This window comes from Galleria mellonella, unplaced genomic scaffold (genome assembly GCF_026898425.1).
Source record: "Galleria mellonella isolate WM207_F2 unplaced genomic scaffold, CSIRO_AGI_GalMel_v1 utg56, whole genome shotgun sequence".
NCBI lineage: Eukaryota > Metazoa > Arthropoda > Insecta > Lepidoptera > Pyralidae > Galleria > Galleria mellonella.
The window spans coordinates 4601258-4627569 of NW_026442117.1; the positions used below are offsets into that span (position 1 = coordinate 4601258).

Below are 26312 nucleotides of genomic sequence, written 5' to 3' on the forward strand. Positions count from 1 at the left end.
ATTCAAAAATTTTAATAGTGTTTATTAATAGGCGAGTAAGCGGCGTTATACTATACATATTTACAAATTTTCATTTTATTTTTTCAATTTTACTAACTTTGATAATTGTTATTATAAACTACGTATACAAAAAGTGTCAAAAATCTATGGACAAATTCGATTATTAATTTTGGCCGTATCGTTAACCTTGACAATAATCTTCAAACAACATTCAAACAAATCATTTTCATGAATTTAAAATAAATACATTAAATAAAAATTAATAATAACATTTAACAATAACAAAAGGTGAGTTCTAACATCTAAATATTATTTTTAACAAAGTACGTATATTTTCATTAAATACTAAAATTTGTACAAAACATGTGAAAACTATTTATTGAGGATTATCCATATAAAATCGAATGTGACCACACACTGGTCACTGCGAATCTAAAATGCCTGCCAAATGTCATTTAAAAAGGTAGATAAATAGGTAATAGCATAATTATGTACTTATACATTTCTAACGTGAAATAAACATGAAATTTTTCTTTATAAAATAGAATATAAAATGATAAAAAAAAGTACTTATATAAGATGGCCTTTTATCGGATTTTAATATGGCCGAATATAACGGAAACCTATTTTGTATAATAACTGTAATCTAGAAAATTCCATGAAATGGAATTACATCATCATCATTTATGTGATTATTATTATTTATTTTATTTATTACACATATAAAACAGATCATAATCATAAAAAGAAACTTAAATAGTAGTTAAATTTGTGATACAGCTAGTTTATAATTCAGTTCCATTATGTGCCACAGCTTGAATAATTCATGTTCATAATTGTTCATAAAAACAATGTTTCATATTTTTTCACTTCAATTTAATTGTATTTCATATTTATACAATTATAAACAAATTAATGAACTGTTTAGAATATAAAATCATATGTCGATATTGTATCAAATAAATCATATTGTCATAATAAAACAATTTTACTCATTTCTTGGTCACATAGCTTGGAGAACCGACAACCGATGACGAAGAAAGGTTGAGTGGCGACACCGTACGAGTAAATACAGTATAGAATGATCTCCCTACTAGATGAAGTGACGACCTGAAATGCATTGCAGGGTATCAGTAGATGTAGGTGGCTCAGGACCATTCTTTATAGCTGTGTATGGGGGAGGTCTATGTCCAGCAGTAGATGGATAATGGATGAAATGTATTAATGGTAATAATTCAGATGCTTTTAAATATTTGTCGGCTGGAAACATCAGAATATGATAGGAATTTATTTACTACTGTCACCTTGTTGTACCATATTCTAACAAATAAATTTATTATTATTTCTTGAAATTGTTTGTAAAGAATAAAGAACTAATAAAGAAATCTATCTATCTATCTACTATAAAATAATGTGAACGACCCAAGAAATTTTAGATTCGCAAACGACTCGTATGAAATGGACGACCCCAACACTATTTTTAAACGGCAGTCTTATTAGAGACGGTATAGTAATTGTATAAGATTGTATGAGAGGGGACGGCTGGTCAGTAGTAAGCGGCTCTCCACAAGCCGAATATGTATGGTCACATGTATGGCAAATTCGTTGGTGTTCGCCCGTTCGACGCCAGCTCGGGCACACGCTGTCGGAACAATGGAAAATTAACAAGCAATCAAATTATACATATATATTTAATACAATAAAAGAAAAATTTAAATATTTACGTCTGTCCTTCCGTATTAAAAAATGTCATCATCATCATATCAACCTTTAACTGTCCACTGCTGAACATAAGCCTTCCCCTTGGGGGGTTTTGACAGTAGTTGCCATGTTTGGCAGGCGGATTGGCAACCGCAGTTAGGCTTTAGAGGTGTTCTAAGAGGGACGCTGCTGCCCATCCTTAGCCCTCCCTTAGTCGCCTCTTACGACACCCACGGGAAAGGAAGGGGTAGTCAATTCTATACCGAGACCACACGGCGAATTTAATGTTATACAGTAAAGCTGTATAATAATGTCCCTGTCAAACAAAACATCCTAATCACAAGGTCAAAGTCGCAGGTTAATTCTCTAAAACTATCACAAACTCACCGAGGAGTCCCACATATCGTATGATTTCGAAGTTGTGCTATGCATGGGTGGATTCTTAGCCTTTTTTATAGGACTGTTGCTGGCTGAAAATTAATGACATACATTTTATTTAAAAAATATAACGAATTTAAATAAAGAATGTATGGTACTCTCTAGTCCCTGTCTACCTCAAATGAAACTAGTATTGACTTCTTTATTATAAACAAGGGTGACAAAAGTATTGATTACTGATTGCGTGGTAAATGGTCATTGCAGCCCATTGATGATTTAACCATTCGGGTTACCATTCCATTATCAACCATAAAAAAAACCACCTGTGCTAACGGTATACGCTGGCACCAGTGAGAAATGATAAAGGAGAATAAAAAGGTAGGTCACTTAGATTAAGCAATCGTGATGAATTCACATGGAATTGAGCACTGTCTTCCATGGGTGACTGCAAGGAGGTCATCCTGACAGGGTGTATATTGTTAACAATAGGGCTATTGATCCTCATTCCTAACAATCTCTTCTCTCCCTGGTGTGTTTCGATTTGAAGGCTGGGACATGACAGTGAATTTACATGGTACGAAGGCATAACACCATTATTCTCAGGAGCGGCAATGTATGAAGGATACCACATAGACGACGGTTGCCGCTTTCCATCAGGTACTAGGTCAGCTTGTTTGCCATTCTATGCGTTATAAAGAAAAATGTTAGTGCCATATCACAATTCAGATCAGAATACTGAATGCCAGGCAATTGTATAGTGGCGGGTGAGACATTTGCTTAGGGAAAATACTATACAAAATCTCCTTCTGGTATAAGAAAAATAAATTTTACCTCCCGGTACATACGGCAGCGATAGTTCTGGCGGCTTTTTGATAGTTTTCTTGGCTACGGCGCGACCACGCAGCAGTTCTTCATCCATCACCAATTTATTGTTCACCCTGGTGATGACAAGGAAATGTTAACATTGAACAACTCATAAATCAACGTAATTTCAATGGTGTTGGCAATTTTTTTTTTACAACACAGGGGGTAAACGAGCATGCGGCTCACCTGATGGTAAGTGACCACCGCCGCCCATGATCACCCACAACACCTGCTGCTGGCGCTGGTGCTGCCGGCCTTTTAAAAAAGGAATATACTCTTTTCTTGAAGAATGTTGGTTACGTTGTCATGATCAAAGAATGGTTGTGCGTGGAAGAAAGTGCCTTGAAAAACGAACGGTGGAAGACCGCCACTCGTCCAGATAATTGGGATGAAACTTTAGTTTGTGGTTTATGGTTCTGTGTAGACTTTGTACAAAAGTCGATTGTTTGGGTACCTCTGTCCCATTCGTGTTTCAACCGTAAAGCAGTTGTGTTTGCATGGTTGTGTTTCGGTTTGAAGGGTGGGATATGGCATGAATTTACTGGGTACAGAGGAATAACACCTGAGTCCTCAAGAATGGCAACGCATGGGGGGTATCATGGGCGAAACAGTATACTCTGTTATGTCCATGGTACTGCTCATGTCTATAGGCGACCGTTACCTACCTTTCATCAGGCGGGTCATCAGCTTGTTTGTCATCCTAAGTTGTATAAAAAAAAGAGATATATCGATATTATACTATCAGAAGACGCCGTGTGGGCCACCCCTTCTTCCTTCTTCCTTTATCGTCGGTATTGTAATACGCGACTAAGGAAACTCAATAGTTGTGGCATTGGCAGCAGCGTTCTTCTTAAAACATCACCAAAGCTTAACTGCGGTTGCCATCCCGCCTGCCTAGCGTGACAATTACTGGCAAAATCCCCTCAACAGGGGATGTTGCCAGCTCCCCTATATTCAGCAGTGGGCAGTTACCAACTGATACGACGACGATCCCTGTCAGAATAGCGATGACATCACTTACAAATGTCTCCATGAGTCAAAAATTATGCAATTGTGAAAATTATACTGATGTTTTCTCTGATTACCACTTTCCATCATATAAATCATTCCATATCCCTTAAACAAAATCGTGGATGCCACAGAATTTTGGAGAACACATTTTAAATCTATTATCCAGTCAAGAATAGCAACGCATGGGGGATATCATGGACGAAATATTATACTCTTTAATGTCCATGGTACTGTACATATCTATAGGCGACGGATACCACTTTCCATCAGTTGGGCCGTCAGCTTGTTTGCTATTCTAAGTTGCATAAAAAATCTTACTTTTTAATGTACGGTGTTCGCGGGTAATTATTAACCGGTACCGGGAACGTCTGAAAAAAAATATATATTTTATATTAAGATATTATTATTATTATTTATTCATTAGCACTTAATGCTAAAAGCATTCTCTCCCAGTCAACCATAGGGAAGTGTCAGAATACTCGAATGCGGTACTACTAATTATATTGATATACATATACACTAAAATGAATGAATGAATGAATGAGTATACTTTATTTGCATTATACAATACAGGAAATAAACAAGACAATTTACAAACATAACGATACAATTATATAAGTACAGTAAGGCGATCTTATTGCTGAGAGCAATCTTTTCAAGACAACCTTAAGGTAATGGACTAATTGTTGTACAAGTAGGTATAATAGTGCTTTATAATTAAAAAAGCATCTTTGCAGATTAAAAATATATAAAAATTATATACATATATACACACATATATACACAATCACATACATATACATATCAATCAAACAAAATTATATAATCCCATGCATATATGTTAAATATGTACCCAATACTAGGATACATATTCATAATTATAGGCACAAGGAAAACAAACTATCATAAAATAAATAATTATATAAATACATAAATAAGGAATGCCAATTTTTTAAATGAAGAAAAAATCAGATAGAGAAAAGATAATCTTTCACTTGTCGTTTGAAAGCATCAATGGATTTTGTACTTCTAATAACAACAGGCAATGAATTCCATAACCTAATGCTAGAAACAGTGAAGGAATTGTGATAAAATTCAGTGGAATGAGAAGGAGTCATAAGGGAAAGGTTTTCGGAAGAACGTAATGTTAAAATTACATATATAAACGAATAAATATACTTACACATAAATGACATATACTATATTATACACGAAATTGAGTATAATATCAAAAAGTAAGATAATGTTTGAAAAATAATAATGATAACGTTGTACGTATTTGTTTTCCTTTTTTATTATATTAATCTTTTATTCTTTTTCTCGTCGTTTCGCTTTTAGTCCGCTTTGGACATTTGTTATCTGGTTTTATGTTAAGTATCATTTGTAATTGGACGGCAATGAGCGCTACGATAACCGCTTACGATCAGGTGAGTCGTATGCTTGTTTACCACCTCAGTGGTATAAAAAAAATCATTGAATTCATATGCATTAATCTATTTTCGCAAAAATACTAGAGATTAGAATTCAAAGCCACTATTTTTCAGAACTGATATATTTATTTCTATTTGTTACCTCATTTTAAGGAAAAAGGCTGAATTGATTTCGAGGAAACTTAATAAACGAATTGGTGTCAGCCCAACACGTAAAAACTGATATTTGCCATATCAGAGTCGATTGAGTGAATCACAGATACGGCTTGACCCTTACTTGTATGACGTCATATAGCACGTCATTTACGTACTAATGACGTCATATGAATAGAGACGAGTTATAAAATTGGGTGACGCAAAACGCGCTTTGCTCTTTTTGAACCCGGTATGAAAAGAAGAGGCAATGGATATGAATGGAAAATCGTATTACTTCCATGTAAAAACTTAAAATTTCTGAGAAATTTTTAAGGTGATTATCAGGATTTTTGTGTAATTTCGGAGAACTAATTGCATTTGAGTCTTTTGATTTCGAGCAAGTTGATTTCTCGAGAACGTATTTTACAAAATGAGGCCCTATATAGGTTTTTTCTGGGGAATTAGAATGGAGAAGTTGAAAGTTGAAGGGTCCACTAAAGTTAGTTAGGAGTCATTCGTGCTAAAAATGACCCGTCATCAACATGCCATTGTTAGGTACTTGTTCTACTAGATAGATAGATAGATATATAATTTATTTGCATTATTTACAGCACACAAATAACAGCAGTTATAGATACACATGCAAAAGAAGAAATAAAATAAAACAACAACAACAAAAAAAAAAATACATAAAAAGATGTAATTTTTCTTTTCATTTCGTGAGTGTGCCACAGTAACACAAAATGGTCACAACTCAGTTTATTGTTTTGCCCTCAAAAGAGCAAAACACTGATATTCTTTTGTAGCTAAAAGCCAGCCGCAAAATGTCTTGAGTACTAATAGAAAAGTAATAAAAATTAAAATAAATATCCTCACGACTGCAATCCTATCTAAGGTAATCAGAGACATTTGTCTGTCTGTCACCATTGTGGTTAATATAATTTCATATATTGTCAAGCACAATAAAATTGAATCCAACCGATGAATCTGGGGGGAAAGGGATTGTTAGTGATGGCGACTGAGAATCCCATTGCTAGCAATATACCCAACCAGGTCGACCTCCTCGCGGTTCCCTCTGGAAAGTATCATGGTTAATTCCTGATGAATTCATCATGATGGGCTAATTGACCTGTTTTCATTCTCATCGATCACCCTTCACTGGTGCTCTGCCAGCGTATCCTGTTAGCGCAGGCGGGGTTACTATACCATTTCGACCCATCAAAAAAAAAAAAACCGGTGAATCTTCTGCAACAATCCCGATTTTTTGGAAAGATGCATCTACTCAATTGATGAATTTTAAAATATTGGATCTCGAATCCTTCAAACATAGAGTGAACACGCAATTTTAATATGTACTGTATACTATGCCTTACTAATTACATTTGTTAATTTTGTAATTTTTTTAAAATTATTAATGGTTATTTTATTACTTTACACTTTTTCCGTTTTATTGTAAAGTTGTCTTATGATATCTTCTTGTTACTTATAAGAAATATTCAACGCAATGTAGTATTGTTGCGAATAAATTGAATTGAATTGAAATTGAAACTGAAAATTGATTAATTTGCTTTGTTAACGGTATTTTCAATATCAGAGAATTAGTTTGAGGTCGGTTGCAAACTATACGATTACGCTCTTTCAAAATCATCCATAAATAATATAATACTAATGCTAGTATAAGTAAATAAAAATATAACTTACTTGAAAGGTTTCATTGAGGGCGCGCGCGAGGGAGCGCGGCGGGGCGGGGCGCGCGGGCGGAGGCAACGCCTCCACGCACTACGAAATAATTGTCTACGTATAGTTTTTTTTTTTTAAATGGATGATAAAGGAATGGTAACCCCACCCGCGCTATCGGTATACACCGGCGGGGCACCAGTGAAGGATGATAGGTGAGCATGAAGTAGGTCAGTTAGCCCATCGTGACGAATTCAACAAGAATTGTTCACGATGGTTTCCAGGGGGAACCACGTGGAGGTCGATCTAATAAGGTATATTGTTAGCAATGGGGCTGTCAAACTCCATTGCTAACAATCCTTTTCCCCCTTGTCTACGCATAGTTGAAGTCAATATTCCAAGTATCAGTTATATATTTTTTTAATGGGTAACCTAGTGGTACTCGTTAGCATAAACCAAAAAGAAGGCGAGGTTACTATCCAATTTTCAGATATTAAAGTATACTCACCTGTGTGTTATCTTGTGTGGATGCTAGCGGCTGATGCAGGGTCTTCTTCTCTATTGAACTCGTCTCCATCCGAGTCTCGGATGCTGGGGAATAATTTTTTTATGTAGTTTTATTGAATCACGACAACAGCATATGCCAGCGTATCCCGTTAGCACAGGCGAGGTTACCATTCCATTTTCATCCATAAAAAAAAATATATATTCAGTAATGATACAAAGTTGTTCTCTAGTTATTTATAACCAAATTCATACAGTCATTGTTCATTAAGGTAAGTGGTGACCTTAAAACCTATAGACAAGATCATTAGTCACCACGTACCTGGCATCACTATTCTCTAACCAAAGAATAATCCTGAATCTATTAATAATAATGTCTAATTTAGTTTCTCTTTTAAAATGCTTCCAAAAAAAACGCCAAACTTTTTTCAATTTTTTTTTTTAATTATATAAAACTAGTAATTGGGTAACTTCTATCATAAAAACCAATGACAAATATACCTACCTACCTATTAACAGTAGGTATTGTGTGTGCGTGTGCGTATGCGTGTGCGTGTATGTGTGTGTGCGTATACGTGTGCGTGTGTATGTGTGTGTGCGTGTGCGTGTGCGTGTGCGTGTGCGTGTGCGTGTGCGTGAGCGTGTGCGTGTGCGTGTGCGTGTGCGTGTGCGTGAGCGTGTGCGCGCGCGTGTGCGTGTGTGTGTGTGTGTGCGTGTGCGTGTGCGTGTGCGTGTGCGTGTGCGTGTGCGTGTGCGTGCGTGTGCGTGTGCGTGTGCGTGCGTGTGCGTGTGCGTGTGCGTGCGCGTGCGCGTGCGTGTGCGTGCGTGTGCGTGTGCGTGTGCGTGTGCGTGTGCGTGCGCGTGTGCGTGTGCGTGTGCGTGTGCGTGTGCGTGTGCGTGTGCGTGTGCGTGTGCGTGTGTGTGTGTGTGTGTGTGTGTGTGTGTGTGTGTGTGTGCGTGTGTGTGTGTGTGTGTGTGTGTGTGTGTGTGTGTGTGTGTGTGTGTGTGTGTGTGTGTGTGTGTGAGTGTATGTATGTATGCTTTCAGGTTTCGATACCTACTGCCAAGATATTGAATAATTGAATACTAAGTATGAAATAACGACTTGTTTGCCAATTCCCTTAATTCTTCGGAGCTTTCTTTGACTCTTGATGCTTTGTCTACGTATGATCTATTACAGACGAGATACTAACTTGGAGTGTAGTTATAGTCTATTAGGGACTCGCCAGCATTGCTATCCGTTCGCGAACGGCTATGATCCTGAAAAAAAAAAAACTATTACTTATTGACTATTGTATCTATAAATTGTATAGCTCATTGTATTGTAGAGGCCACCCCTTCCTTTCCCATGGATGTCTAAGGCGACTAAGGGAGGGCGGTGGATGGGCAACACCGTCCCTCTTAAAACATAGCCAAAGCCTAACTGTGATTGCCAATCCACTTGCCAAACATGGTAACTACTAGCAAAATCCCCTAATAGGGAGGTATGTCCAGCAGTGGACAGTTAATGGCTTATATGATGACGATGATTCATACAAAAACACTACATTAATTGAATTCCAAACGACATATAATTTATTATTATTTCACGTAGTTTTTTTTTTATTTTTTTACTTTATTATGATACTATCATGGTCAATTGCGATAACTTATTCAGAGTTTAATTCTACTGAAAATCAGCGCTATACAGGTACATCTCGCTGGACGTGTACATATATAGCAATAGCTCAGGCGGCTCCTATTTCTAGCAAAATTAATTGTTTTTTCTTCTATTTACTGTTGATTTTTTTTTTAATATTATTACTGGTAATAAAGATTATCTATCTATAATAATAACAATAATAATATTTTTTATTCAAGTGAGATACAGTTGTATAAAATACAATTTACAATTTTTACAATTTATATTGAACGAGAAAAAAATCTGCTTTACCATCAGTCGCCAAACTAGACCAGATCTGTATCTTGGGGACTAAAATAAATCATATCTACTAAAATAAAGAATAAGAATAAGAATAATTTATTTGCTCGAAAGATCTTAAATGGTAACTGAGCTACACATTTCGCCTTATCTAAAGGCATGCAAATTTTTGTCTTAGCACATGTTACTTAGTTTTTAGTGGCTAACATTTTAAAGTAAAAATTTATCAATTACGTATGTCCAAATAATTATTCTAAATACATATTAATTGTTACATTGAATTAGCCATAATAAATCATAAATCTATCTATCTATTCTGACTTACTGGGATAATACTCAACGTCCATTGCTGACGAGGCTTGCCTGGTGGGCGAGACGCGCCTTGCTGAGTCGGCGGCGACTAGAAACCAGAAGAAACGGTTTCATATAACATCAACTGTATGCAGACTGGTAAGCGCGAATAAGCCGGATCAGATTTCTTGGTAGCCCTCGCCTATGGATTAAATCCCACAGACATTGCAAAATTCACTGTACCTCCATGGTAGATACATTGTATGTATCAAGTTACACTCCTGAGAACAGGTCAAGTGATTCTATATTGACTTACATATAATAATTACTTATGTAACCACCAAGAAATATTAACACAATAAAATAAAACAGTATTAATTTTTTATGCAACTTAAAATGGCAATAAAGCTGACGGCCCACCTGATGGAAAGTGGTAACCGTTGCCTATAGACATGAGCAGTACCATGGACATAACAGAGTATACTGTTTCGCCCATGATACCCCCCATGCGTTGCCATTCCTGAGGACTCAGGTGTTATTCCTCTGTACCCAGTAAATTCACGCCATATCCCACCCTTCAAACCGAAACACAGACATGCAAACACAACTGCTTTACGGTTGAAACACGAATGGGACTGAGGTACCCAAGCAATCGACTTTTGTACAAAGTCGATTGCATGCCATATTATAGAATTTTTGCCAACTTCAGTTAGATTTATTTTGATTAATTATTAAAAAAATATATATTTACTAAAATAAAAAGTAGTCTATAGCATTCAAGGATAGGTAGAGGAACTTTCTATCGGTAAATTTTTAAAATCGGATCGGTAGTACCAGAGATTACCCTGAAAATGTAAACTAACAAACTTTACCTTTTTATAACATTAGTTTAGATTAACTTTTTTTAAATTCGACGTAGTCTACTCCTAAGAATTTGCACTTAGCTACTGCTCACATACACATTACGTATTCTACCGCAATAACAATAAAAAAAAAAAAATTAGACAACGTTACCCCTATTTCTTTGCCCAATTTCTTTCTCAGTTCTGCATTGAAGCATTCCGCGAAGCCGTCCGCATTAAAATATCTGGGATTGTAAATTAATTTTGTTAATAATTTAATTTTTTTTTATACATTTGTGAGTCATTTATACTGCATCTGATTCGAAATGAAAATTAAAACAGCATTATAAAGATGTTACTGAGCAAGGACAATGAACTGTAAAGTCTAGAGCTTTAATTAGATAGATTTATTTACATTACTTACAGCACATAAATTACAATAAAAAAAAACATATACAGCAAAAGAGACAAAAGAATAAAAATAAAAAAGCCCACATAAAAAAAAAACAAAATATATAAACTAACAATCTCCTTTCTTTCCCTTCCTTCAGCATAGTAACACAAAATAAAGTTTATTGCTTTGCCCTTAAAAGAGCAAAACACTGATATTCTGTAGTGGCCAAGAGTCAGTCGCGAAACTCCTCATTAAAAATAACAATAAAAAGAAATATAAATAAACTGCATTGTATTTGTCCATTATATTCGCCTTCATTTGATATTATATTCTAAATAAATAAATAAATAACAGAAACCATTAGATTAATTGAGTTACAGTTACAGAGATTAGCTTTATGCTTTATGAACTATAATCTTTCATCTTCGTAACAGTATCTGTCCGTTATAAACTGAGTTGTGATCATTTTGTGTTACTATGGCATACGCATGTGTGATACGGAAATATTACTTATATAAATAAATATTACTTCTTTTATGCTTTTTTTTTAATGTATTTTTTTATCTCTTTTTTATTGTGTATGTCTATCTATGTGTATTGTTATTTATGTGTTGTAAGTAATGTAAATAAATTATCTATCTATCCATCTATCTTTTTTTTATACAACTTAGAATGGCAAACAAGCTGACGGCCCACCTGATGGAAAGTGGTAACCGTCGCCTATAGGCATGAGCAGTACCATGGACATAACAGAGTATACTGTTTCGCTCCCCCCATGCGTTGCCATTCCTTAGGACTCAGATGTTATTCCTCTGTACCCAATAAATTCACGCCATATCCCACCCTTCAAACAGAAACACTGCCATGCAAACACAACTGCTTCACGGTAGAAACAGGAATGGGACAGAGGTACCCAAGCAAACGACTTTTGTACAAAGTCTCCCTCTTCAAGAGAAGTAAGAATAAATACTGATTTATAAAAAAGATATTTAAATATAGTTTCTCACGATAACAAACCGACTTCTATTGTAATTAAACCAGTTATTCTGATCTAAAAACTAAACTATTGATTCGATTTTTATAAACTTTCTATGGGACCAATCTGTAAGTATGACCTTTTAGAAAAAAACAACATCCAAATCGGTTTATGCCAATTATTTTATCTTTGTAAACTATCCTTGCTTAAGAGGGGAGAAAATTTTAGATGAAATTTAAAAAATAATAATAATAATAACTTATTTGCAGGTTATTTACATTTATTTATTTAATAACAACATACGCTTAAAAAAATCTCTCCCAAAAATAAAAAAATACCTATACTAATTAAAAAAAACTAAAATACATATATAAAGAATAAATATATATAAATTCAAATATACTTACACATATATCATATACTATTTAAAAAATTGGAATAATATAATGGCTGAAATGATGAAGCTTTTTTTGAAAGTATCAGTTTAGTCGGTAGTCTACTTAATGGCATCAGGAAGCGCGTTCCGATGCGTGAAGAATGTCGGAGAAAAGAGTTCTGAAGTGTAACCAGTACGTGAGAGGGGAAAGATAATTGGAGAGTATTATTGGAACGAAGGTTACGTTCGTTAGTTTCAAAAAGATAATGGAATTTACCCTTAAGTAGTTAGGAGCTGGGGGTCGAAGAAGAGTGTAGAGGGTACAAAGAGTTGTAACGTTTCTGCGTTGACGAATGGACACCACTTGCTGGATATAAAGAAATGTGATCGAATTTGCGGAGATTGAAGATAAAGCGTATGGCTTGGTTGAGGAGACGGTCCAGCTTATCGAGAAAATCTTCATTAAGACGTATATACCCAAAGTTTACATTTTTATATTATTAATTAAATAAATTGTTATTATTATTTTTAAAATATACATCAATTATAAAAACCATCGTGCTGAATCTCTTGTCGTCAGGTATGCTGTGAGAAATACATCTTTACAATATGATTACTTGTTGTCATTAATCTGTCATGAAATTTTGCCTTATAATTACGTAAAATAGCAAAAAAATCATTAACCCTGTTCTCTGCAAACATGCCAGACGCACTACACCGCCATGGCAAGTTGAGCATCGCTCGGAATGCGTTATTGTATTGCACACGCAGTGTGTTATAAGCCCTTTTCGTATAACTATACCATAACTGCCAACTATTTTATCTTTATAAACTATAGTTGCAAACTTTAGATAGATAACTTATTTGCATTATTTACATCATACCAATAACAACATACGCAAAAAATAAAATAAAGAAATACGTATACAAAAAAAAAAGGGAAATACATAAAAGAATAAATATAAAATTTAAACTAAACTGCTGTTCTTTTTTAAAAAAAAAATGGAATTACAATGTCTGAAATGATGAAGTCAAGTATCAGTGCGGACTTACTTGTGACGCAGCAACGCGGATGCGGGTGGTCGGGCGCGAGGTTCCGTCCGCAGACAGACGTCATCACGTTATCAATCATCCCCGGTAGGCCCCACCCCGCGCACCCACCCGTTAACCGCATAATGCACCCAGGAACCATTTAACACCCTTGCTGGTGTCGAGGAGAAAAATGATCGGGGGGAAAAAAATAAAAAAAATGCGAACTGTCTCATTTAGTAATGTCTGTCAGGTCGTTCTCCATGCGTCTTGATCGTGCTGAATTACAGGTGTATTCATCACGATAGGCTAACTGACCTGCCTTTTCATTCTGACCTATCATCCCTCACTGGTAGCTCCCCGCCAGCATATACCGTTAGCGCAGGAGTCCTTACTATTCCATTATCATTCATTAAAAAAAAAACTTATCTAATCACAATAAAAAAATCAGCATTAACTTCTAAGCCTCGGCTAGTGTAGTATATTATCTGTGGCCTCGATTAGGTTGTTAATAAACAAGTCTACCACAGTCCGTACCCTAGCTTTCTCATGGAAGCTTTTTCCCTAGAAACCATCGTGGTTAAATACAGGTTTCGTCAATACAGCCCAGCTGACGTCATCCTTATCAATCATCCGCGGTGAGGCACCAGGTCTTGCCAGCGTTAACCAATAATGAAGGAGGAACCATTTAATTTCCGTCAGTTAAGAAAAATGTCGATGAAAAAATAAAAAAAAATCTGAATATGCTTTTAATGTCTATGGCTCGCACTACATGCGTCTGGATAGTCAAAATTATACACGTAGTAGGCTATATTAATTATTTGATGACCTCCATGATCAGCACTGTGAGTGGTCCTAGTATAAAAAAAGGCCACCCCTTCCTTTTATGTGGGTGTCGTAAGGCGACTAAGGGAGGGTGAGGGAAGACGAGCAGATTATATAACATTTTATAACTGAACTAATGCCAATCTGCCAAGCGTGGTAACTACTGGAAAATCCCCCCCCCCTAAGGGGGTGGCTAATATTCAGCAGTGGATAGTTAAAGGCTGATATGATGATGATGACGATGATGAATACCTTACCGACAGTCTTTATAATGAGCGCCAGTTGATCTATGTCCGAGTCTCCAGGAAATAGAGGGTCGCCCGTGAGCATCTCGGCGAATAGGCACCCTATGGCCCATATGTCTACTTCCGGACCATACCTGCCAAGGTAAAAATGTCATATTATCAGAACACATATCACAGGGAGTGGGTAGGGGGGGGGGGCATACAATGTACAAAGGCATATAAATAAATAAAGGAATAAAAAAGAAAATACAATAAAATTAGTTGTACTAAGTCAGTATTCTTCGATGGCAGTTTACAATTACTGCCACAGCGTTGTTAGTCCATTATGACTCATGATTTTCAGGTTATTGTGAACTAAATTATTAGCCAGCGAATACAGCCATATCTTAGCTTTTAGATCACGCGAAAAAATATAGTAGGATATATATAAATAAAAGTATATTTTTTATACAACTTAGAATAGCAAGCAAACAGACGGCCCACCTGATGGAAAGTGGTAACCGTCACCTATAGACATGAACAGAGGGCCTACTATGAAATGTTTTCCGAAATTTCGGATCCGATCGAAACAAAAATTTGTTGTTAAAATTACTTGATACATACCGTTTAAAAATTTAAAAAAATGCTAAAGTATCGTTCCTTGTTACTTTTATGGTAGGATTTATGACAAATGAAATGTTAAGCTCCATTTATAAGGTCGATTTTGGTATGAACAAAAATACGAAATTGAGACCGAAAATTCGGAATTTCATTTCATGGTAGACCCCAGTACTATGGGCATAACAGTACACCGTTTTGCCCATGATACCCTCCATGCGTTGCCATTCCTGAGAACTAATATGTCTTATAAGTTTAAAAGTGGAATGAATAAAAGTGTATGTATATAATTTTACAAAAATAAAAGTATGTTCAAAATTAACCTATTTACATATATTGACAATTGTAATTTTTTATAAAAAAAAATGGATAAACAATTGAAATAGAACAAAAAAAAATGTAATAAATCAAGTCAACAGATGGCATTTTCACTTATAATTAATATAATCTAATATATAAAATTCTCGTGTCACGGTGTTTGTTACCGAACTCCTCCGAAACGGCTTTACCGATTTATATGAAATTTTGTGTGCATATTGGGTAGGTCTGAGAATCGGCCAACATCTATTTTTCACCCGTCAATAATACAATTATTTATTTTTTATATTTTTTTTTTAATCTTATTATAATTTAGCATTGAAATATATATACAACTTTAAATTTTCATCGTTTTACGATCAACCCCTGTATTTTAATCGCGATTTTTATATTTCGCAATAGGTGGTAAAACAACGTTTACGGGGTCAACTAGTTAATAAATAAAAATATATAACAAGAACACATTCTTTACAAACAATTACTATTCATTAAAAAAAAAAACAGAGGGAAAAGAGTTGAAATATAAATAGCGGCTAACCTGTGCTCGGCGACCAGTAACTCCGGAGCTCTATACCACCTGGTGGCCACATATTCCGTATATGGCTCGCCGGGGGCAGCCAGGGCTCTTGCGAATCCTAGGTCGCACAGCTTCACTATACCAGCGTTGGAGACTAGCACATTCTCTGGCTTCACGTCACGATGAATTATCTATGTCATAAAATTAACAAAACAATCATTCGTGTCTAAAAACTTTATTGATGGGAGTTTTATTGAATTTATTTGGTTAATTTTTTTCTGCCTACTCTAATGGGAGATAGGCGAGACAGATATGTATGTATGTATGTATGTAAATTTTTTCATCATTGATACAACTTAGAATTGAGAATAAGCTAATTATTAACATTACTATAGAAATTACAGAATATAGTAGTGAATGGCAACATGCAAAAGTTATTATTTTTTTTATACAACTTAGAATGGCAAGCGAGCTGACGGCCCACCTGATGGAAAGTGGTAACCGTCGCCTATAGACATGAGCAGTACCATGGACATAACAGAGTATACTGTTTCACCCATGATACCTCCCATGCGTTGCCATTCCTGAGGACTCAGGTGTTATTCCTCTGTACTTAGTAAATTCCCGCCATATCCCACTCTTCAAACCGAAACACAGCTATGCAAACACAACTGCTTCACGGTTGAAACACGAATGGAACAGAGGTACCCAAGCAATCGACTTTTGTACAAAGTCTCCCTATGGTAAACACAGTGCGCGTCACAGTGGAAGTACTTCACAGAGCTGTACTCTCCAAACTCTATGATCATATTCATGTTTATTGCTGCTTAACTATATATTAGGTGGGTCATCGACCTATACGTCTTTTTGAGAACACTTAGTAAATATCTTATTAATATAATAAGGTTACAACTAGACAACGTCTGTACATATGTACGAGTATATACCTTTTCTTAAATATCTCTCATATTTAAGAAAAAAATATTTAAGGAGTCTTAGTGCGACCAATGACAAATATTTATAAAAAAAATTTTCGTCTTTCTGTCTGTCTGTATGTTTGTTTTGGCATCATGCAAAAACTATTGCACCAAACTTAATGCGGTTTTCACAACTGTGTTTCTGAAGGACTAACTTAGGCATGTTTTATCTACAAGTGGTTTATTTATAGTTTTTCCTATTTCTGAAATCCACACATAAGATGTAGTGAAAAAAAGCTAGTAAAGAAAATAAAAATAAATCTCAAATCCCTTTAGTACTAACAGAATTCTGATGACAGTACTCGATCCCCTTCAACAGCTGGTAAAGGTGCTTCTTGGCAGTATCTTCACCCAGTCCACCAGGTGAGGCCTCCAACTCATCAAGCAGAGTGTGATCCAGGTATTCAAATACCAGGTAGAAACGACGCTTACGTCGAAAAACCTCGATCATGTTTACTAGATGATCGTGACGAAGTTTCTGTGTTCAAGAAAAATCTATATATTATTACGTGAATCAAAAACTTTGTACCCCTTTTTTACGATAATTGCGCGGACGTAGGAGTATAAAGAGAGAAAGACTCTCTACGCAACTACGAATGCCACTGTAATACCAAAAAGACCATACTCCTTTTTAAAAAGCTGGCAGAACATCTGCCATTCATGCTCATGGGCGGTAGTAGTCACTTTTTTAATGCAACTTACAATGACAAACAAGCTGCCGGCCCACCTTATGAAAAGTGATAACCGTCGCCTATAGACATGAACAGTACCATGGACATAACAACAGATAACAACAGAGTATACTGTTTACCCATGATACCCCTCATACGTTGCCATTCCTGAGGACTCAAGTATTATACCTCTGTATCCTGTAGATTCACTGCCATATCCCACTCTTCAAACCAAAGCACAGCCATGCAAACACAACTGCTTCACGGTAAAAACACGAATGGGATAGAGGTGCCCAAACAAACGACTTTTGTACAAAGTCTCCCTCATTATCTGGTGCTGATATGTCAGCAAGTATTACAGTTCTGCAAATTACCTTCAACATCCTAATCTCTCTCAGCGCCATCTTTCTGACCGCTGCATCATCTTCTGTTTCAAGGAACTTCTTTATAGCGACCAGCTGTCCGTTGTCGCGGCGACGGCATTTTAGGACCACACCGTACGAACCCTCGCCAACCTGATCATGCAACAAAAATATGTGTTCACAACTGTAATACTTGACGGCTGCCACGTTTTTGTAGTGCATCCACAATGTTTGCAGCGGCATGGACAGATGACTTCTATGCCATCAGACGCAAAATGGATCGCATCTCTTTTATACCGACTGCGTGGCAGCAGTAACAGCATTTTGTGGGCATTGTGTAACAAATACGATAGCCCGATCCTCTCATTGTGAGTCAAAATTATTATAGGGGCATGGCATATAAAAATGAATTTTGTTTTTTTTTTCTACTAACATAATTTAAGTCAATTGTTACTAGCACAAAAATGGATCTTTGTAATCTATAATAAAGAAAAAATATTATTAATCGGACAGAGTGAACATAACATTTCACCGATTGTACTATTAGAATCCTGCTGTCTAGTCCCGGCATAACATGGGCCATCTCTTCCTTTCCCGTGGATGTCGTAAGAAATGACTAAGGAAACTTAATGGTTGAGGAGTAGTAGGAGGCAGCAGCCTCTCTCTTAAAACATCACTAAAGCCTACGCCAATGTAATTTACAAGTGCAATAAAGAATATATATATATATATATATATATATATATATATATATATCGTGGAAAAATCTAGTATACGATAAATTAAACACAGTTGAGACCGTCAGGGGGTGTACTTACGACAGCCAACTGCTCGTACTTGTCCATGCCTCGACTATTGGGCGTGGAGGGTGACAATGCCGACCGACGGGCCATGCTCACCGCCCTCACCGAAATGTGACACCTTCATATTTCACAAATGGAACACCTGACAAAAAAACAAATCGAAATTTGAAAAAAGAACACGTTTGTTTATTTTTTTCTTCTTCCCGAATCGACAGCAGCTGCTTTTCAAATTCTGTATTTGAATTTGTCTTAATTGTGGAAGTCTACATGTCTTATAGCACTACAACTACTGGCGAAATTTTAACAAGCGGTTTTTTTATGCTTTTATCATAAATGCTGACTGTTATACAAACTCAGTTATACTATTATTCGCGTGAGGTTTTCAAATGTTTATAGTTTTAGTTTATAGGGTAAATTTTATCTCCTTAAATTAATAATTAAAAATGCGAACGCTCAAACTGTGTATGGGCTCTCTGCCGAAGTTTTTCCTAGAGACAATAGTCACAGATAATATAATACTTGCTATAATATAGTTTTTCAAAAAGGGTATATTATGTTTTTCAAGGTTGGCAACGCGCACATGTCAATGCTAGTGTTGCAGGCGTCCATAGGCTGGTTTAACCGTTATATCTATTTATATCTATTTACAAATCACATGATCAACAATTAAAACTATTCGAATAAATAATTTATGCAAATACAACGTTTGTCGTCAATTCAATACTAATAATGTATTCTAATTGCTTCACAATATCAACCCGATGTTCTCATTCCCATGTTGAATAAATCATCGGCGAAGCAAAATACAGGGATATAAAATTATACAGTACATAGTTGTATTATAATTTTTCTTTGTTATTGAACTATTCTTTTACTTATTCAGTATCATCGACTCATGACTTAAGTGTATTTTTATACGACTTCAAAATGTATTGTTACGCATTGATCATATATTTTTAGATGGAGTATCGAGTGTTATAAACGCCCCAATAACAGATTAAGGTTAACCAACATCAATTACTTAGGACGTTATTTGAATAGGTAATTGATAAAATGTAACAATAAAACATACTCAAATAGCAGCAAGTGTGTACAATTCTCAGACAAAGAACATCGTGGAAGGTCAACTGTACTTCTTGGTCAAATAGTCATTAAAAAACAATTTGTCAAGCTTTTCTCGATTGTAGTTACTTTAGCTATCATAGTTAAAGAATGGCACATGGCGTTGCTCGTGAGAACACATTTTTTTTCAACTTTTGTAACAATTCTCGAAATAAGTGCAGACATTTTTAGGGTTTTCAAATAAGAACGTAATAAGTTTTTTAGGGTTGTCAATGCGTACGTAACACACCTTTTGTTACATTCGTTTATAAGTAATGATAATCGTTGACATCATACGAGTCGTACGCTTGTGTTTCTAAATAGGGCAGACCGAAAATCGAACCTGGAAGCTGATTTGCGAAAATAGCAGATTTAATTTTGAAACGTAGGTGGAAAAATTCAACTTTGCTTCAACAGACGTTATGGTTCTAGAAATTTCGATATTATAGCCATTTTTTTTTAATTGGATAATTATGAAATAGTTACACCGCTTCCGCTTAAGTTGATCCTAAAAGATTATAACTAATGATGAACTCAAGTCAGACCGTCATAATGTAACAGAAATTAAAGACAATGGCTTTTGTGAGCCGTTTGTAGTAAAAATACAACGCGCATTGTTTTCAGATGTAGGCAAACGCAGTGTAGAACGACCCTCCACTAGATGGAGTGACGACCTCAAATGCATTGCAGGGAGTCAGTGGATGCATAGATCTATAGAGGAGGCCTATATCCAGCAGTGGACAGATACTGGCTGAAATGAATTAATGAATAAATTTTCACATGTTAGATAGATCACACTTGCGTCATCTATCTTCATCTAGTCTATGATTAAAACATTATTACGTGGAAATGATTATTACAAAAAAAATATATCAATGTCGAAGGTCATCGATCAAGCCCTCTATTTGCCTACCTATCCAACAGTGTTGTAATATGACATTTCATGTGACATATCGTGCCACTAATAGGCATTGAGGGGTCAATGTCAAACCTATAGTGCGTCAATTTACATCAATTTGTACTTTTTAAATTGTTGCAGGATAATGGGCGAACTTTTATATTGATATACGTATGGGTATTATTAGCTATTTTTTAAGCGATCTTTTTATAGTCGTTTTAAAAGTGTATACATATTTTATTTTATACTATAATTGATTGGAAAAAAGGCAAAGGTAGACACTACAGAAGATGGTAATAATTTTTTTTTATTGAATGAGAATGGAATGGTAACCCCATCTATCTTATCGGTATACACTGGCGAGACACCAGCGAGGATGATTGGTGAGGATGACGGTAGGTTTGTTAGCCCATCTTGAAGAATTCAACGATAAATTTGTCAAGATGGTTTCCAGGAGGAACCGCGTGCAGGTCGACCTGATAGGGTGTATTGATAGCAATAAGGAGTAACCTTCCCATTACTAACAATCCCCTTCTCCTTCTAGACACGAGAGGTGTGGAAGAGCTTGGAGGAGGTCTACGCCAAATGGCAAATAGACGAAACCTCTATTTGCCTAGACCTACCTAGACGATCCTAGTCCATAGCTTTCCACCCATTCTCTCCTAATTGTGTCTCTGCATAATATATAAAATATACAGGACAACTATATAGGATAATTATGCGCACACGCAAAGCCATGGGGAAAAACTAGGGAAAACATAATAATGAACATCATTTAGACTGTCAACAGTTGTAATAATTTAAATAAATAATGAAATCAAATATAATATTTTTTTTACAACACAGGCGGCAAACGAGCATGCGGCTCACCTGATGGTAAGTGACTACCGCCGCCTATGATCACCCGCAACACCAGAAGCATTGCAGGTGTGCTGCCGGCCTTTTAAAAAGGAATATTCTCTTTTCTTGAAGGTTATGTTGTCGTATCGGTTTGGAAATACTGCTGCTGGAAGTTGATTCCAAAGAATGGTTATGCGTGGAAGAAAGTGCCTTGAAAAACGCACGGTGGAAGACCGCCACTCATCCAGATGATTGGGATTAAACTTTCGTTTGTGGCGGATTGTACGGTGGTGAAAATCAGCAGCAGGTACCAATTCCTCAGAACACTCCCCATGATAAATTCGGTAGAAGATGCACAAAGATGCAACATCTCTGCGCAGTTTCAAATATTGTTGTAGTAGTAAAACTATTACCTCAGTTCTCTCAATGTCGTATTTTATGAGTAAAAATAAATCGCGCCAAATAAATAATGACAAACCGGTACAATGGCAATGGAAGTAGTACTGAAAGGCGTGTCTGAGAATCACGAATCCTCAATTTAATGTTAATCCGCTTTAACTATTCCATAGATAAAAAAAAAAGAATCACGACAGCACAGAGGACGTACTACGTCCCTGTACTACGTCGGAAACCACTGATAATATTGCTGAATTTGAATCCCAAATAGTTATTAAGCAATTTAATCGTGAAAAAAAGGGGAAAACTCTCTGCCGTGCCTTGCTGTGCGTGCTACCAAAAAACAGTAGATGACAGTCGCAAATAAAACCAGAATACATACTTAAAATGTATGCAGCGAGTCGGCAATAAACGAGGCATTTAAAAGTTTTAAGAGTCGCTTTTGGACCGACATTGAGTCGACCGACTTCAGTAAAAGTGGGTTCCAAATACGATTTTTTTTATACCACTGAGGTGGCAAACAAGCATACGGCCCACCTGATGATAAGTGGTTACCGTAGCCCATGAACACCTGCAATACCAGAGATATTACGCGTGCGTTACCGACCCTGAAGAAACCTCTTTACCCCCTTTAGATTGTATTATCTTTTATACTTTTTACCTTATAACTCCGTCACTTGTAAACGGATTTAGAAAAATCTGAAAGGATATGCTTACAGATTGGTGTCAAAGAAATTTTATGAAAATCGGTTCAATAATTGAATTTAATTTTTATATCAAAATATCCAGTTTTGTCAGAATTGAAGACTTTTTTGTAGCACACAATTTAGTCGATTGCTTGGGTACCTCTGTTCCATTCGTGTTTCAACCGTGAAGCAGCTTTGTTTACATGGCTGTGTTTCGGTTTGAAGGCGTTTGAAGGGTTATGGCGTGAATTTACTGGGTACAGAGGAATAACACCTGAGTCCTCAGGAATGGCAACGCATGGGGGGTATCATGGGCGAAACAGTAATATATCTGTTATGTCCATTACTGTTCATGTCTATAGGCGACGGTTACCACTTTCCATCAGGCGGGCCGTCAGATTGTTTGCCATTCTAAGTTGTATAAAAAAAACCGTGCAAAGCCGCGGCGGGTCGCTAGTAAATAATGTATTCGTTTAAAACGCCTACATGGAATATTCGCGACAATTATGTTCATTTAAAGGAAACAACAACAAATAACAAAGAAGTGCAAGTTTGTCCAACAAACATATTTATTGATTAGTAATTTGTGATATCGCGGCAAATCGCCGCAGGCACGCGACATTCGCTCGTCAATATTTACGTTGACATATTTGTTCCACCAACTTTGCGGAATGATGGACCAGGTATTTGAGAAGTTATATTGCAAAGTTCGGAGTTCGAATCAGGCGCACACAAAAATTCTTTGTATGTTAAATCGAATTTTAGACTAAAAGGTAATGGACAACATAGAAAAAATATTCATTATTTATTTATTTATTTAAGGAACACCAACAGCATATTGCATTATAACATATAGGTATAACAAACATTAAATACAATTCTTGTTGAATACGTCACGATGAGCTAACTGACCTGCTTCATCTTCACCTATCATCCTTCACTGGTGCCCCGCCGGTGTATACCGATACTTCATCCTCACTTATCTTCTCTCACTGGTGCCCCAGTGAGAGAAGATAAGTGAGGATGAAGTAGAGCAATGAAAGAGTTTTTACAATCGGATCAGTAGTACCGGAGATTACCTCGAATATACAAACTCTCAAACTTTACCTCTTTATAATATTAGTATAGGTTTAAACTAATATCAACATCCGAGACGATGTCTCTACATTATTACTCAGCCGTCAGGCTCGTTGCTTGCATGCCAGTGTTCTACTTTGGAATGTGAGATATGGCTGTGGAATGACTGAGTATTGCATCTTAAGATATCCATGTCTCAAGTGTTGGCAACGCGCGAGGACTCCTTTGGTATTGCAAGCGTTTATGCAAAATGCATTAATACATGGGTACAAATAATTACAACATATATTATGTAACTAATAACCCTAATAGAATATGAATGTATGGACCAAAAAGAGATTTTGTACAAAAGTTATTTGCTTGGGTACCTTTGTCCCACTCCTAATTCTACCATGAAGCATTTATGTTTACGTGACTGTTGCCGCCTGCGCTAACGGTATACACTGGCGAGGCACCAGTGTGGAATGATAGGTGAAAAGTGAAGCAATCACGATGGTTTCCAGGGGTTACCGCGAGGAAGTTGACCTGATAAGGTATATTGCTAGTAATAGGATCCTTATACCCATTACTAACAATCCCTTTCCCCCCGCATGGCTGTGTTTCATTATGAAGGGTGAGGAAGATATGGCAATGAATTTACAGGATACAAAGGATCTTAAACCTTAGTCCTCAGGAATGGCGGGGGAAAGGGATTGTTAGTAATGGGGTCTAATTGACCCATTGCTAGCAATACACCCTATCAGGTCGACCTCCACGTGGTTCCCCTGGAAACCATCGTAGTTAATTCTAGTGGAATTCGTCACGATGGGCTAACTGACCTGCCTTTTCATCCTTATCTATCATCCTTCACTGGTGCCCCGCCAGCGTATCCCGATAGCGCAGGCGGAGTTACCATTCCATTATCACCCATTAAAAATATATCCTCAGGAATGGCAACGCATAGGGGGTATCATGGGTAAAACAGTATACTCTGTTATGTCCATGGTACTGCTCATGTCTATAGGCGACAGTTACTACTTTCCATCAGGTGGGCCGTGCAGCTTGTTTGCCATTCTAATTTGCATAAAAAAGCATACAAATACAAATGAACAAATACATATATATATGGTATACCTTTTTTCCCATGAGTTACAAGACGGGATCTGTATTCAAGCTGACGTAAGTCGAGAAAATGAAACCTAACTTAATTTAAAATAACATATTTTTATATCAACCGTTAATTGTCCACTGCTAAAGATAACACTTCCCCATCAGTGGAATTTTGTTAGTAGTTGCCATGATTGGCAACCGTGTTGGCAACCGCAGTTAGCCTTGAGAAATGTTTTAAGAGGGACGTTGCTACCCTTCCCTTGATTATTAAGTTCCTTTAGTCACCTATTCTGACATCCATGGGAAAGAAAGGGATAGTCCATTATATGCCGGGACCACATACAACAATATATATGATTACCAGTTACTATTCGGGTTAACTAAATTATGATAAATTAACACATTTTATAAATATTAATTATCTAACATACGTAAAAGCACATATTATGCCACGACATTAAATATGTATATTCCAAAATAGTAATTTAAGATCCCACGAAAAAACTGACTTCAGTTGTGCTAAAATCAGTTATTTCCTTTTAAAAGTTAAATTACTGAACCGATTTTGATAAAAATTTTATAAAACCAAATTGTAAGTATATCCTTTTGGGTAAAAAAAGTTTTAGGTAAGTAAAAGTTAGGAGACAATAAAAATTTAAAATTAATATGTAACACAACCGAATTTAGAACCTCGTCCTTTATAAAGTATTAAAAAAAAAACTTTATTTTGATATAAAATTTAAACCACTTAACCTATTTTGTGAAAGTTCAATGAGACCAAACTGCAAATATATCTTTTTAAACAAAAAAAAAATTCCGAATCGATTTACAATTGATGAAGTTATGAGATAACAAACATAATGAAAACACAACTGTATTGAAAACTTCCTTCTTTTGAAGTCGGTACATTAAAATCTAACCTTAAATATCTAAAAATCTCAAAATGAGAGAAAAACTAACAAGTGAAATAAAACTCAAAAAGCGAAACAATCAATTCAGTTTAATAGCATGTCAAAATTAATTGACCAAGTAATAATATAAGTATTAAAGAAACAAAATTAATTACACGAAACGGAAACGAAACCACAATTCTTATGTTTCTAATTTCCGAGAAATAAAACGTTTTTTATAGTCTCGCACTATAAAAAAAATACGAACAACTCACCGCATTCCGTCGAATTACTATATACAAACTGTATCCTCATTATACGAAAAGAGCTTAATATGTATTAAATTACAAAATTTAATGTCTAATTTAATTTAGAGAAAATTTATTTAATTAATAATTAATTTTCCGCATTAATTAAATATTTATTATGAACGAAGTATCGTAGTATCGGCTACGGCGTAGCGCGAGCGTAGACGGGTGGCTACGGTCGAC

The 26312-nt window shown here is 35.9% G+C and overlaps 1 pseudogene; it reads right to left on the bottom strand.

The window, feature by feature from the left end:
• LOC113511160 (cyclin-dependent kinase-like 1) lies at positions 1-26312 on the bottom strand (annotated as a pseudogene).